We start from the raw sequence: 15,296 nt of genomic DNA, 5'->3' as shown, positions 1-15,296 counted from the left end.
TCCCAGTGAAACCTCCCATTTCTTCAAAAAGGGGAGTCATTTCTATGTCACCAAAACGGAAAATGGCTCTCTTCTCATCCCAAAACATGGTGGCAGCCTTAACTAATGCATTGTTTGGTTGAATATCTAACATACAGGGTAAATTCTGAGGACTCTCTTCACATGGTTTTTGCCACTTGGTGCGAGATTTTCCCACCAATAGCAGCAAAGGTGGGATGTTTTGAACCATGCCGAACCTGGGGACTTCGTGCCTCATTTTTGCAAAACATATAGAGTTAGCCCTTTCCCCCTCCAGATTTGGCTATTTACATGTTAATGATCAACATATTGGCATGTTTTCTCTAAATAATGCACAGATCGTGATTGTATCCATTGGAATTATGAAATCCTGGCAGACTTTGGACAAGGCTTGCCTTAGCGAGTTATTACGCGGACAGCGTTCTAACCCATACTAGGTTTGGACATGATGCATGCACAATTAATATTAGAGTGGAGGTTTATAGAAGAGTCTAGACCGGTACCCTTAAGCGGAAAACTGCTATGGTATTAATTACGCACGAGTGGAATTATGCAAAGATAACACGTTGTCAAATATTTTGCATCATGAAAACAGTAAATACAGTACTGAATGAAACGTAAAGACACAAAAAGAAAGAAAAACAAGGAAGAAGTTAGGCAAAATGTGGAAATTGTAATAAAGCAGATAAGGGAGTGAGAGTGGGGAGAGACATGATGTAGCAATTCTTAAAAAAAATATCTAAAGGAAAATGCATGTTATGGCAAATTGAGAAGAGATTTGAGAATACAAATAAAGGGGAAATGGGGAAAAGGGTGTACAAGTAGCAGTAAAAGGGAAACGAAAGCAGAGTATTCATGTAACAACAAAAATAAAAAAGACACGTTTATCAGAGAAAACTAATTCATATAGACTAAGCTCGCTTATGGTAAGAGCCTAAAAATATCTCCAGTAGAGTCGCCATGCTGTCGTGCCCCTTTTTCTTGCGAAATCGGGTTGTGCCGTCGTGACTGTGAGCACGTAATTTTTGCCCTATATGAATTGCTCCTATAAAATCAAAGAAAATAGACTTTTTTCAATTATTTGCCTTTATAGGATTTTGTAGGCTTTTTATTTAAATTGTTTGCATTTTGTGCATGTTTAAGTTTTATATAAATCATAAAAAAAATACCAAAATATCATGCATTGCATTTAGGATTTGTTTTTGCATTTTTTTAGAATTAATCAGTAATTATTTGCTTTATAAAAATTTAAAAATCACAACAATAGCTCATTTTTATATTTTTTGTCTTTTAATTTTAGTTTATTGATTTTCCTCTTTTAATTTAAAATTAAGTAATGTTTATAATTTTTATAACTAGCTAATTAGTTTAATTTCACACATTTGGATAATTTAGGATTTTTAATTTGTAGGATTTTAATTAAAAGAAAAGGAAAAATTAGAAAATAAAAGAAAGAATTGGAAAAAAAAAGTTTGTCTTGTGAAATTGGGCAAATTTTCACCCAGCCCAGATCTGATCCAAAACTTCCCTTTGACCCAAACCACCTATGAACTGACCCACCTACCCAATCGGACCCCTCCCCCTCCACATTAAAATGACCTAGCAGCTCCTAGACTTAAAGGGAGAGATCAAATCTTTTTTCCAAAAAAAAAGAAGAGATAGCAGCGGCGCACATAGAGCAAAAAGAAAATGAGAGCTCTTCTCTAATCAGACCCCTGTAAAAAGAACGGCACCCTCTAGCTCCATTATTCTTCTTTTTGATATCCCAAAAATCACACACAAAAAAGAACCCAGCAGCTCTTTAATAATGAGAACCCAGTAACTCCCAAATTTCTCCATTTTCTACTGTCTGTTGAAAAGAGTTGTATGGTTATAAGGATAGCAGCCATTTTTATGTTCATCCTAAGAGAAAGAGAAACAGCCACCCATCTCTAACCTCACTCAAAAATCAAAAAAAAAAAAAAGAAGAAGTCGATCAAAAAAATATATATAATCAGAAGCACGCTTGAAGATTTTGAAAAGGTAGATTCGAAACTAAAAAAAGGTTTAGCTGGGTTGGAAACACTCTGTTTCTGCTGCTGCTTCGGAACCCCATCAATGGTATTGTGGCCTGTGTTTGGTCCATGCCCATTGATTCTCTGCGATTAGGTATGTAAAACTTTGCCTAAGATGCTCCATTGATTATGAATGGAAATCTGAGTTGTTTCAGCTATATCTGTGCTTAAGTGTTTGAATCGACTGCAGCTATTTTCATGTTAAGCTTAGGCTCTGATTTTTTTTTAGGTTGAGATTGTGCTAAAATTATGTGATTTGCATTTAATTAGATCTTATGTAAATTTAGATTCAACCTCATCATGAGTTTAATCTGAGAAGCAAGAGATGAATGTTGAAACACTGATTTGAATGTTGGTATGTAATTCACTAATAATTTCCGTTTGTTGTTCTGGACATGGATTCGATGGCAAAGAGCGTAAGGATGAAGAAGCTCTTCTATTTTTTTTTTTACTTTGTTTCTTTTTTTTTATGTTGTTGTAAATTTTGCTAAAATAAGGAATTCTTATAAGAACATTAGATAATAAAGTTAACAGAATGTCTTTACCTTGACTGCTTTGTTTCGGATAATGTGACTGAACATTTTTCTTGTCAATCCATCTCATAACCATGGTGACAGAACTTACGAGAAGCTCAAATCGCCAACTTAGACAATTAATCAATTTATAAACATCGTAGCTTGCTTTAGGCGCGATCAATAATAATAATAATATATCGTGGCCATGGGTACGGTTCTTGTAGCATGGTTACGATACGCGAATCTCAATTCGGGGTGCATTTCATGTAATTCGATTATAACAACTTCGAATAATAAAACCATTTGAAATAATTTGAGGCGTGTCATGCCAAATAAAACTCACAAGCCCATGGCCCTCACAAAACTAGTTAGCTTTTATAAAAAATTTGAGGTGTGCCCTTTTCATGAAATAACCCATGGCCCTCACGTAATTAATACTAACTCTTTAAAAATTGGGGTGTGACATCAATTGAATTTTCCATGGCCCACACAAACTTTGTTAAGTGCATAGTTGCTTTAGGCGCGCAATTTAAATTAATTTCCTTAAACTTGGGTGTGCATTTCATGTGACTCAACTCCAATTCTCAACAACGTTAAATAAAATGTGTCGTGGACCACGGGTGCATTTCATGTGGCGTGGTTCAATGCGTGTTTTAAATAACATTGAATCTTCCTAAAATTAATTAAAAGCGGCTAATAAGTTAAAATGTACCATAGGCTAAAACATGTAATAAAATCATATATATGCCAATTATAATAGTTTAAAGCGACCGTTCTAGAACCACGGAATCCGGGGGTGCCTAACACCTTCCCTCGGATTAACAGAATTCCTTATTCAAAATTTCTGGTTCGCAGACTTCAAAAGGAAAGTCGAATTTTCCTCGATTTGGGATTTAAAATAAACCGGTGACTTGGGATACCATAAATTATTCCAAGTGGCGACTCTGAAAAATAAATAAATAATCTCATTTCGATTTATGTTACTTTAATTAAAAAAAACTCTCTTATATCACCTCTCAGGTGGTAAAAAGGAGGTGGCGACTCTACTGGGGACCAAACCCAGAACTTCGATTCAGGGTTCAAGAATTTGAGCTTAGAATAACTGTTATAGTTGGCTTGTTTAATCTGATTTTTACATGTTGAGCCTAATGTGCTAATTGCCACTTTTTACCACTTTGATATTATTTGGATTGTATATAAATTGCTACGAAACCCTCCTCTCTCTGAGTCTTCTAAATCATCTGGTAAGTGTGCACTTCGTGTGACTTCTTTTCTGTTAGAGTCATATCCCAATTTTGGAACGAGGTTCGGACAAGTTGCAAAGCCGGTAAAGCTTCTGTATTCCCGGTACGCTGCCCCCCCCTCGGCTCGAGCTGTCCGCTCGGGTAAGCCAGGTCTAGAACAATACACCCAGGTTCTTAAACCTAATATAACAAAGCCTCATGTCGGATCCCTAGTAGGAACACTTGTTTGCATCACGTGCATTTGACTTTGGAGACTCAACACAGGGGTTGGGTTTGTCTAGGACAGGTGTACCCAAATTAAAAAGACCATCCTGATGCATTTTATGTGCTACTTGCGCATCTATTTGTTTCGGTTTGAATGTTGACCGGCTTCTAAAATAGGGAAAGGAAACAAAAAAATAAAATAAAAGAAGAGCAAGGTAGGTATTTAGAAAATTCTGAAATTCTGTCGAAATTCTGAAAAAAGAAAAGTCATTTCAAAATAAGCCAAAATTTTCAAGTGTCACGTTTCCCTTGTTCCGTCAAAACGGGCGAACTACGCAAGTGTGATTCTCACCGGATGTGAAATACGTAGCCAAACCTCATCGGTTCCGGCCCATAATTTTTAAAAAAATCCAAAATATTTTCCTTTACTTCCTTCTTTAAGAAAGTCTTTCTTTAAGACCCCAATTTTTTATTTTTTTATTTTTTAAAAAAATAATCCAAAAACATTTTCTTTTAATTTCTTCTCAAAATCCAAACATATTTTCATTCTTCTTTCAAAAATTGAAAAGAAAATTCAAGATTCAAAAAATACTTTCTTTAAAAGTCTTTCTTTCATAATTTTAAAATAAAAGTCCAAAAATTCAAAAATAGTTTCTTTTTCTTTAGAAGTTTTTCTTCGAAATTCCAAAAAAAAGAGGTCAATATTCAAAAAAAAATATCTCTTTTTTTTAGAAGTCTTTATTTGCAAAATTTTAAAGAAAAATCAAAATCCCAAAAATATTCTCTTTATAAGTCTTTCTTTCGAAAAAATAAAATGAAAAATTCAAAATAAAAAAAAAAGTTAGTTTATTTACTTTATTCATGATCTTCCCGAACTACGCAAGATCTGATTCATGTTCCCACATGATACGTAGGCAATCCACATCAGGTTCGATCAACCATTGAAAAGAAAGATGAGAAAAAAATGAAAAAAAGAAAAAAAAATGAAAAAAAACAAAAATGAAAAAAAATTGCTAATAATAAGGACCGACTGAGTCCATTCTAACATGTTTTGTTTTGAATTGTGAAGAAAGTTGAGGTGGTCGGTTTGTGGTAAGCTGGAAACACAAGATCTAAGGAAAAATGATAACTGACATCGAAGTTGTTACAAGTGCTCAAGAGACTCAAGGTCAGAGGGTTCAACAAGAGTCTACTGTGTTTGAGAAAAAAAGAATGCTGAAACAACAAATGACCGAAATGTGTCAAGCATGGGCCAGTGGTTAAGGACAACCTCGTTATGAGTCACAATTTGTCACACAGCAAGAGCAGTACCACTCTCCTGAGTACCACTCGTACTCGTTTGATCTTCCTGCAAATATTGAGAAGCCTGCCCGAAAGATGGTATAGGAAGAAATTACCCAAAGAGTGAAAAGCTTAGAACAACGGTTGAAAAACATACAAGGGTTGGCAGATCAAAAGATTGTTTCCTTCAAAGATCTATGTATGTTCCCCGATGTCCACTTGTCGCCTGGTTTCAAGACTCCCAAATTTGAAAAGTATGATGGACATAGAGATCCCATAGCCCACCTGAAAAAGTATTGCAATCAACTGAGAGGTGCGGGAAGAAATGAAGAATTGTTGATGGCTTATTTTGGGGAAAGCCTTACGGGAGTAGCCTCCGAATGGTTTATGGATCAAGACACGTCTCGCTGGTATGTCTGGGATGACATGGAACAGACCTTTGTCAAACAATTCCAATACAATATTGACACTGCCCCAGACCGCAATTCCCTTCCAAACTTGAAGAAGAAACCAACTGAAAGTTTCAGGGAATATGCCATTAAATGGAGAGAGCAAGCAGCTAGAGTTAAGCCACCCATAGACGACCACAAGCTAATCATTGTCTTCCTTCACGCTCAAGAGCTAGATTATTTTCAAAACATGATGTCCACAGTGGGCAAATCCTTCTCAGAAGCAATCAAAATGGGAGAAATGGTAGAGAATGGTCTTAAGACAGACAAAATTATAAGTCAAGCAGTTCTTAAAGCCGCAACTCATGCTGTCCAGGTTGAATCTAATAATTTCAGTGGCACGAATGAGAAGGATGAAGAAATCATGATGACAACAGGTTCGAGAAGAGGTCCCAGGAAAACACCTCGAAGGTATGCGCAGCCTCATCAGGTTTCCCATGACTACCCTGAGCATTGCTATCCACCTCAGAACCCACAATATTGTGTCGCTCCATATCAGTATGTTGTCCAGCCACCAAAACACCCCAGAAGGCGAGCACGAGCATCACAAAATCTCCACCAGCTTCCACAAAATTTTCAGGTACCCTATAACCCACATCCAGGCCAGAGGTATAGAAGGGAACAAAAGTTAAAAGATAATTTTACACCAATAGGAGAGTCCTATGCAAGCTTGTTTGAGAAATTAAAGCATTATGACATGATTGCACATATTCCTCCAAATCATGTGGACCCACGTGCAAGAAGCTTTGACCCTTCTAAAAGGTGTGAATACCATTCCAATGCCCAAGGGCACAATGTTGAAAGCTGTCGGGATTTGAAAAGAGAAATAGAAAGGATGATCCAGGAAAACCTGATTGTGATCCAAGACAGTGACAACCAGAATATCGCGCAGAATCCTTTACCTGCACATGATGATGCACACTTTTTGGGGATGATACGTGGTGATAGGGAGTATGAGAATCCTCTCGGAAATTTGCTAACCGAAGTTAATGATGTTGAAATTGCAGAAGGCTCTACTGATTCTGATGAGCAAATTTGTGGCTAAATGTTAAGCTTAGCAATTGAAAAGACATTCCCTCCTCACTAGGAAGGAATCTTGGTAGTTTGTTTTGATGTTTTTTTTATTATCTGGGTTATTTCAGAGTTGTGATCCAGATTTTATTTAGTCAAACCCTTCTATCCCTCCATTTTGTTTGTGTGAGTCTTGTCTTTCTGTTCTAATGCTATTTTCATTAGCCGGGTTATTTAGGGTTGTAACTCGGATTTAGGTTGTTTTTCTTGTTGTTTACTCAATGAAATACAGTTTGTCCTTTTGTGTCATTCCATGCTTAGTTCTTTTCCCGCTAGTTTTAATGACATGACATGCATGCGGAAATTTTAGCCAGATCTTAGAAAATTGATTTAAGTTTGAATTGGACAACTGAGGATAAGGCATTTTTGAAGATGAATAAAGAGTTGAAGTACTTTGGAACTAAGGTCGAGTAAAATTCACCTTCAAATCATTGTGAAGATCAGTGTTGAGGATGTTTAATCAATTAAAGTTTGTTGGAAAGTTTGACATTAAGGGATGGAAAGTGTCTTGTGGCCATGAAACACCAAGAAGATAGGCATGTTCATCAATGATGTGATCGCGATAGGATACTACGTTTGGCGTTCCCGAGGCTGGGAGGCCCTCTTTCTGCTATCCAAACACTTTATATCCTTCGTTACCCCTTTTGAGCCTATGTTATTTTCTTTGACTACCCTCTTTTGGAATCAAGTTTAGAGTCAAGAGTAAAAAAAATATATACAAAAAAAAAAGATGAAAAGAAAAGGAAAAAAAGAGAGAAAGAGAGAGAGTCTATGTTCCAAGAAACTGGGGAAATTCTTAGGAAGTTCAAGTGAAAAAAAATGAGAAGAAAAGAACTGGCAAAGATCCATGCCCCCAAAAAATAGAAGCTGGGGCAACTTGTTTTGAAAACAAAGAAAAAAAGAAAAAAAAACAGAAAGAATGATGAAAATTATAGTTAGGTCAGATGTTTGAACTACGTTCGACCTGATTCCTTAATAAATAAGGATACGTAGGCAGCCTCACGATTTGGTCCAACCAAATAAGAATTTAGAAGAAAAAGAAAAAGAAAAAAAATAGAAAAATCCAAAAATCCCCAGTATCTGAAACTGGGACAGAGATTTTATTTCACGTTTGAAAGAGTCGATTCCAGAGTTGTAAGTCCACAACACCTCATTTTGAGTCTACTTTGAGCCTTTATGCCGTCCTTTCTTCCTACCCATATCCAAAAGTCTTCCAAATAAAGACCTCTTAATCAACCTTCAAGAATGCCAAGAGACGCATGCAATGAGCAACATTTGTCACATGACATAGAACATCGTCAAGCTGCTCACAAAAAGAGGGAAAGAAAAAGAAAATGAAAAATGAGAGAGTCTTACTAGTGCAAACCTTCACCGGTACTGTAAGGCGACGGTAAGTAGAGAAAAATAAATAAGAGAGACTTGTTGGTGAAAACCTCTCGGGGCACCACTAGTCGAAAGTGAGTCATGAAGCTGATGCAAAGGATTGGCACGAACAAGCCCGACTTCAAAGATCATAAGAATGGTAAAAGGGAAGATTGGATTGTTTGATAGATCAGGCCGTTGAGTCCAAAATGCATGTCATGATTCATTAAGGCTGGTTATTTAAAAAAAACTTTTCCTTCTGTCCTTCCTACAGGGGCATTTCTTGTTAATACTTGTTTCTTTGCATCATTAGTGTCATTTACCCTGAGTCAGTCCTTCTCAAAACAAGCAAGAAAAGATTTCAAAATTTGCTACCAGCTTTTTAGTTGTACAAAGTAAATTTGGCCAACAAACTCAGTTGTTAATGTCAACATGCCTTGAGGATTCATACAAAGGCTCCCCCAAAAGACTCTTGTCGGCCTGCTTGGCACAAACAAAGATAACTTGTGATTCTCTATAACAAACAAATTGCTCAAAGTAGGAAGTCATTCAAGATATCAGAAAAGGTCATCTAAGAAAAGATCTCCAGTTGGGATAATGCTGATTGAGCCAGAAATACAAATGGTATCGGGTGTGAAACAATAAGAGTTGGTGCAGAACAAAAGTTTCTTGAGATCGACTCAAGATGATCGAGCAAAAGCCAAGCTGCTCAAGACTCAAGGCCACAAACCGACCACCCTTTTCAAAATTGACAAATTTTTCTTTGTATGAAATAAGAACAAAGCAGTGCAAGGAATGTGAAAAAAAAGAAGGGAAAGGAAAAGAGAAAAGAAAGAAAAAATAGAAAAAAAAAGAGAAGAAAAATATGAAAAAGAAAAGACGAGAAGAGCCGACAAAGGGAAGTTTCTCAAATCTTTGCCTTTATTTATCTTACTATTATGCATAAAATCTTGCCATTGATCTTCACATTTTTCCTCCTAGGATAAAAAGTCCTAGTCTGATGGATTTTCCTCCCAATATAAATCTTAGTCTGATGAATCTTTTTCCTAAGATAGAAGACCTAGTCTGATGAACTTTCTCCTAGGATCAAAATCTTAGTCTGATGAATTTTTCTCCTAAGATAGAAAACCTAGTCTGATGAATTTTCTCCTAGGATCAAAATCTTAGTCTGATGAATCTTTCTCCTAAGATAACATAAAATACCTAGTCTGATGAACTTTCTCCTAGGATCCAAATCCTAATCTGATGAATTTTTCTCCTAAGATAGAAAACCTAGTTTGATGAATTTTCTCCTAGGATCAAAATCTTAGTCTGATGAATCTTTCTCCTAAGATAGAGAACCTAGTCTGATGAACTTTCTCCTAGGAAAGAAATCTTAGTCTGATGAATCTTTCTCCTAAGATACCAAAAAAAAAAAGAGAAAAAAGACCTAGTCTGATGAATTTTCTCCTAGGATAAACGTTTTAGTTTTTAGAATCTTTCTCCTAAGATAGAAAACTTAGTCTGACGAATTTTCTCCTAGGATAATTTGAAAAAAAAAAGGAAGTCTAGACTTGAAAAAAAAAGGGTCAATTTTTAGTGTTCTTAAGATTATCAATGTTTAGTTTTCTTGAAATCAGGGGGGCCCGCCTGCAATAGGGTCAGTCTTTACTTTAGTCAAGCTTAGTTTATAGTTTTCCTAGTCTATTCTTTAGTTTACTCTCATCATTGCATCAATAGTACACGTGGTTTACAAATTTGCTAACAACTCACAAATCTTCCTCGTGCAAACTGGGGCAGAAAAAATTTCTTTTGTTTTGTTTGTTTTGTTGTAATTAGGTGCCCACCTGGAGAACAAGGGAAGACAACTCAAGTTTCAAGGGAAAGCAGTTTCAACAGAAGTCAGTTCAAGTTTTAGCAATCAGGCGCCCACCTGGAGAATAGGGAAGTTATTTCAGAATTCAATTCAAGTTAGAAGTAGCAGAAGCCCGTGGCAAGAATGCGAGTCAACAATCCGAGATGATCAACAGAAGAAGTCTCAATCCAAAAAGAAAAAGAAAAAAGAAAAGAAAAAAAAAAAAAATAAGTGAATCCAAAGTGCAGAAGCGGAGAAAAGATGTGGACTACTCAAGACGTGATGGAAGTCACAAGCTTTGCATATACCGTCTTGATCCGAAAAAGCTGAAAAAGATTGAACCAACACCTGCAACTAACAAGCAGTAAGATTCAGATCAGAGTCTGCAGGAAGAACCAGCCAAGACTCGAGATCAAGCTTTAGAAGATTTATAGATAGGAATCTTGTAACTCGTAGTTGGTATGCTTAGCTAGTTTAGCTTTTTATTTTTCATTTTGGTGTAATAAGGAGCTCAATAAGCATAAACAACAGCAACAACAGAGAAATTACAGTTTCCCGGTAGTCCCAGCTACCAAAACTTTCCGAACTACACTGACCTGATTCCTTTATAGCCAAGGATATGTAGGCAACCTCAGAAGCAAGGTTCGGTCAGATCTTTCAAAAAATGCTTCCCTCGGAGTACTCAAATGGGCAAAAATTGCTCGTAACCGCTCACTTTATCTTTGCCTGAAAACTCTTCATGTTTCCGAGCAAAGAGGGCAGCTGTGAGCACGTGATTTTTGCCCTATATGAATTGCTCCTATAAAATCAAAGAAAATAGACTTTTTCAATTATTTGCCATTTTATAAGATTTTGTAGGCTTTTTATTTAAATTGTTTGCATTTTGTGCATGTTTAAGTTTTATTTAAATCAAGAAGAAATATCATGCATTGCATTTAGGATTTGTTTTTACATTTTTTTGGAATTAATTAGTAATTATTTGCTTTACAAAAATTTAAAAATCACAACAATAGCTCATTTTTACATTTTTTATCTTTTAATTTTAGTTTATTGATTTTCCTCTTTTAATTTAGAATTAAGTGATGTTTATAATTTTTATAACTAGCTAATTATTTTAATTTCACATATTTGGATAATTTAGGATTTTAATTAAAAGAAAAGGAAAAATTATTAAATAAAAGAAAGAATTGGAAAAAAAAAGTTTGTCTTGTGAAATTAGGCCAATTCTCACCCAGCCCAGATCTAATCCAAAACTTCCCTTTGACCCAAACCACCTATGAACCGACCCACCTACCCAATCGGACCCCTCCTCCACATTAAAATGACCTAGCAACTCCTAGACGTAAAGGGGGAGATCAAATCTTTTTTCCAAAAAAAAAAAAGAAGAGATAGCAGCGGCGCACATAGAGCAAAAAGGAAAATGAGAGCTCTTCTCTACTCAGACTCCTGTAAAAAAAATGACACCCTCTAACTCTATTATTCTTCTTTTTGATTTCCCAAAAATCACACACAAAAAAGAACCCAGCAGCTCTTTAATAATGAGAACCCAGTAGCTCTCAAATTTCTCCATTTTCTACTGTCTGTTGAAAAGAGTTGTATGGTTATAAGGATAGCAACCATTTTTAGCTTCATCCTAAGAGAAAGAGAAACAGCCACTCATCTCTAACCTCACTCAAAAATCAAAAAAAAAACAAAAAAAGAAAAGAAGAAGTCGATCAAAACAATATATATAATCAGAAGCACGCTTGAAGATTTTGAAAAGGTAGATTCGAAACTAAAAAAAGGTTTAGCTGGGTTGGAAACACTCTGTTTCTGCTGCTGCTTCGGAACCCCATCAATGGTATTGTGGCCTGTGTTTGGTCCATGCCCGTTGATTCTCTGCGATTAGGTATGTAAACCTTTGCCTAAGATGCTCCATTGATTATGAATGAAAATCTGAGTTGTTTTGGCTATGTTTGTTCTTAAGTGTTTGAATCGATTGCAGCTAATTTCATGTTAAGCTTAGGCTCTGATTTTTTTTTAGGTTGAGATTGTGTTGAAATTATGTGATTTGCATTTAACTAGATCTTATGCAAATTTAGATTCAACCTCATCATGAGTTTAATCTGAGAAGCAAGAGATGAATGTTGAAACACTGATTTGAATGTTGGTATGTAATTCACTAATAATTTCCGTTTGTTGTTCTGGACATGGATTCGATGGCAAAGAGCGTAAGGATGAAGAAGCTCTTCTATTTTTTTTTTTACTTTGTTTCTTTTTTTTTATGTTGTTGTAAATTTTGCTAAAATAAGGAATTCTTATAAGAACATTAGATAATAAAGTTAACAGAATGTCTTTACCTTGACTGCTTTGTTTCGGATAATGTGACTGAACATTTTTCTTGTCAATCCATCTCATAACCATGGTGACAGAACTTACGAGAAGCTCAAATCGCCAACTTAGACAATTAATCAATTTATAAACATCGTAGCTTGCTTTAGGCGCGATCAATAATAATAATAATAATATATCGTGGCCATGGGTACGGTTCTTGTAGCATGGTTACGATACGCGAATCTCAATTCGGGGTGCATTTCATGTAATTCGATTATAACAACTTCGAATAATAAAACCATTTGAAATAATTTGAGGCGTGTCATGCCAAATAAAACTCACAAGCCCATGGCCCTCACAAAACTAGTTAGCTTTTATAAAAAATTTGAGGTGTGCCCTTTTCATGAAATAACCCATGGCCCTCACGTAATTAATACTAACTCTTTAAAAATTGGGGTGTGACATCAATTGAATTTTCCATGGCCCACACAAACTTTGTTAAGTGCATAGTTGCTTTAGGCGCGCAATTTAAATTAATTTCCTTAAACTTGGGTGTGCATTTCATGTGACTCAACTCCAATTCTCAACAACGTTAAATAAAATGTGTCGTGGACCACGGGTGCATTTCATGTGGCGTGGTTCAATGCGTGTTTTAAATAACATTGAATCTTCCTAAAATTAATTAAAAGCGGCTAATAAGTTAAAATGTACCATAGGCTAAAACATGTAATAAAATCATATATATGCCAATTATAATAGTTTAAAGTGATCGTGCTAGAACCACGGAATCTGAGGGTGCCTAACACCTTCCCTCGGGTTAACAGAATTCCTTATTCAAAATTTCTGGTTCGCAGACTTCAAAAGGAAAGTCGAATTTTCCTCGATTTGGGATTTAAAATAAACCGGTGACTTGGGACACCATAAATTATTTCAAGTAGCGACTCTGAAAAATAAATAAATAATCCCATTTCGATTTATGTCACTTTAATTGGAAAAACTCCCTTATATCACCTCTCGGGTGGTAAAAAGGAGGTGTGACAGTGACAACTCTTTTAAGGAAGGTGCTAAAATAGAGAATCGCCACCTAACGAGTTTGAGGTGTGTTAGGGCACTTATTTGCAAATAACTCAAGTTTAACCAGTTTGTGTCACCAAAGATCGGGTAAGTGCTCGAAATTACCTCGAAGAGAAGGTGTTAAGCACATTTCGAGGTCCACAACTGTGGGTCCCGGCTGAACTCGAATTATATAAATTAGTCTATGTGATCAAATAAATGAAAAGAGAGAGCAAAAAATTTAAGAAGTTTATTATAAACAGATTTTGAACAGAGGGTGTAACTATTTTCGATTCTAGTAGGAAAAGAAAGAAAATAAGGGGGACTCTTAAGTTTTTTAGCCTAAAGGATCACCCCCTGCAACATAAATAATACTTTATAACTCCCTCCAGATGGGGTGTTACTCGTATTATTTAGCGGGCACAGACTATCATCTCCTGCTACCCAATTACTATCTTTAAGTTGTTACCTAAAGCGTACAAGTTCAATTATAACTCATACACTACCCATCCTATGCCTACGGTCTAAGAGGCTTTGGACCTCTATTTGGGTAGTTCTAAACTTTACTTAGGCTGCTCAAAATGATAAAACTAAGTGACAGAAAAAACATATAAAAACCTCACATAAAGTCAACTAAGTGCTCACATTGACCCCCATACTTAGACAGCAAATGCACGCAAACACATATGCAAATTAGGAGATCTCAGAATTTAGAACCTTGAACCTATAGACATGATTTCTAGGTGACTTTGAATCAAAGTACGGGCAGTTTCAGACACAAGACATTGTTTGTAGAAGGGATTATACAGTTGTTATAAGTTGATTATCGAAATCACAGTTTTCTAGTTATTAAACCTTATAGATATTGCAACCCTAAGTGATCTACACGTTGAATGATAGGGAAGTCTATTAGGAGAATCTCAAAATTATTCATGTTAGTTGACAGCGATATGAACATATAGTAAATGGGGTTTTTAGAGGTCCATCTGGACGAGCAATCATACCCTATAGGCAAGATCTCTAACCGTTGATGCTTAATATTTTTTATCGTTATACTTAATCTTATGGGCATGATTTCTAGTGAGCAGTGCAAGACAATAATGAAGTGATCAAATTTCTATAGGCATGATTTCTAGTGTATGGTGCAGATTAAAAGGGTTGTTATTAGCGTTTATTCCCTATAGGCATGATATCTAATGAATAGTATATATCTTAATTCTATGAGCATATTTTCTAGGTGAAGAGCATCAAATAAAATAATTAGAGTCCTATAGGCAGGATTTCTAATAACATATAGCAATAAACATAATGCAACATTTTTTCTACTTGTGCTTACTAGCAGACAGTATGTGCGCGTGCTTTTCTCTAATGACATGGTTTCTATAATGCACATAGTAATTGAACAACACATATAGCAAATAATTATCAAGTCTTATAGGCATGTTATCTACCAATTTTGTATGCAAGTATTAAGTTCTACCCATTTCCCATTTTGCTAGCACCCCAATCGTTTATACAACTGTTATTACAAGCCCAATAATGAATAAAATCAAAGTATTTTACAAAAATGATGACAATGCCTTTAGCAGGCCCAACTAAAATACCCAACACCATTTGGGCCTTCAGTAAGCATACCAGGAATCAGCACAACCCAGAATTCATTGCAGAAATTAAGCTAGATCCTATATCCATAGACTGACCAACCGATTTACATATTCAGTAGAACATAAGAAGAGAGAGTTGAGTGTCAGGAACAGTGCATGTTTTAGTAGTAGAGGGAGTGACTAAAGGACCCCAACTCCTAGTGTGTTAGAGTTCACAAGGGCCTCAAATGGACCCCGAGTAATGCTCACACTAGGGAGGTCAGTAGTAAGAACCTTGATAACCTTGTCTTTCAG

At 35.8% G+C, this 15,296-nt stretch overlaps 1 long non-coding RNA gene across 1 annotated transcript; it reads left to right on the top strand.

The window, feature by feature from the left end:
• Window positions 1–1,625: 1,625 nt before the first annotated feature.
• On the top strand, window positions 1,626–12,376 carry LOC142164817 (uncharacterized). The gene is made up of 2 exons (XR_012695902.1): window positions 1,626–2,166; window positions 9,978–12,376. It is a non-coding gene; the product is annotated as an uncharacterized LOC142164817 (long non-coding RNA).
• Window positions 12,377–15,296: the final 2,920 nt, after the last annotated feature.

The sequence above is a fragment of the Nicotiana tabacum genome, chromosome 10 (assembly GCF_000715075.1).
Source record: "Nicotiana tabacum cultivar K326 chromosome 10, ASM71507v2, whole genome shotgun sequence".
In the NCBI taxonomy this organism is placed as follows: domain Eukaryota; kingdom Viridiplantae; phylum Streptophyta; class Magnoliopsida; order Solanales; family Solanaceae; genus Nicotiana; species Nicotiana tabacum.
Note: the sequence above shows the minus strand (reverse complement) of the source record. Positions and strands in the feature narration are given on the sequence as shown.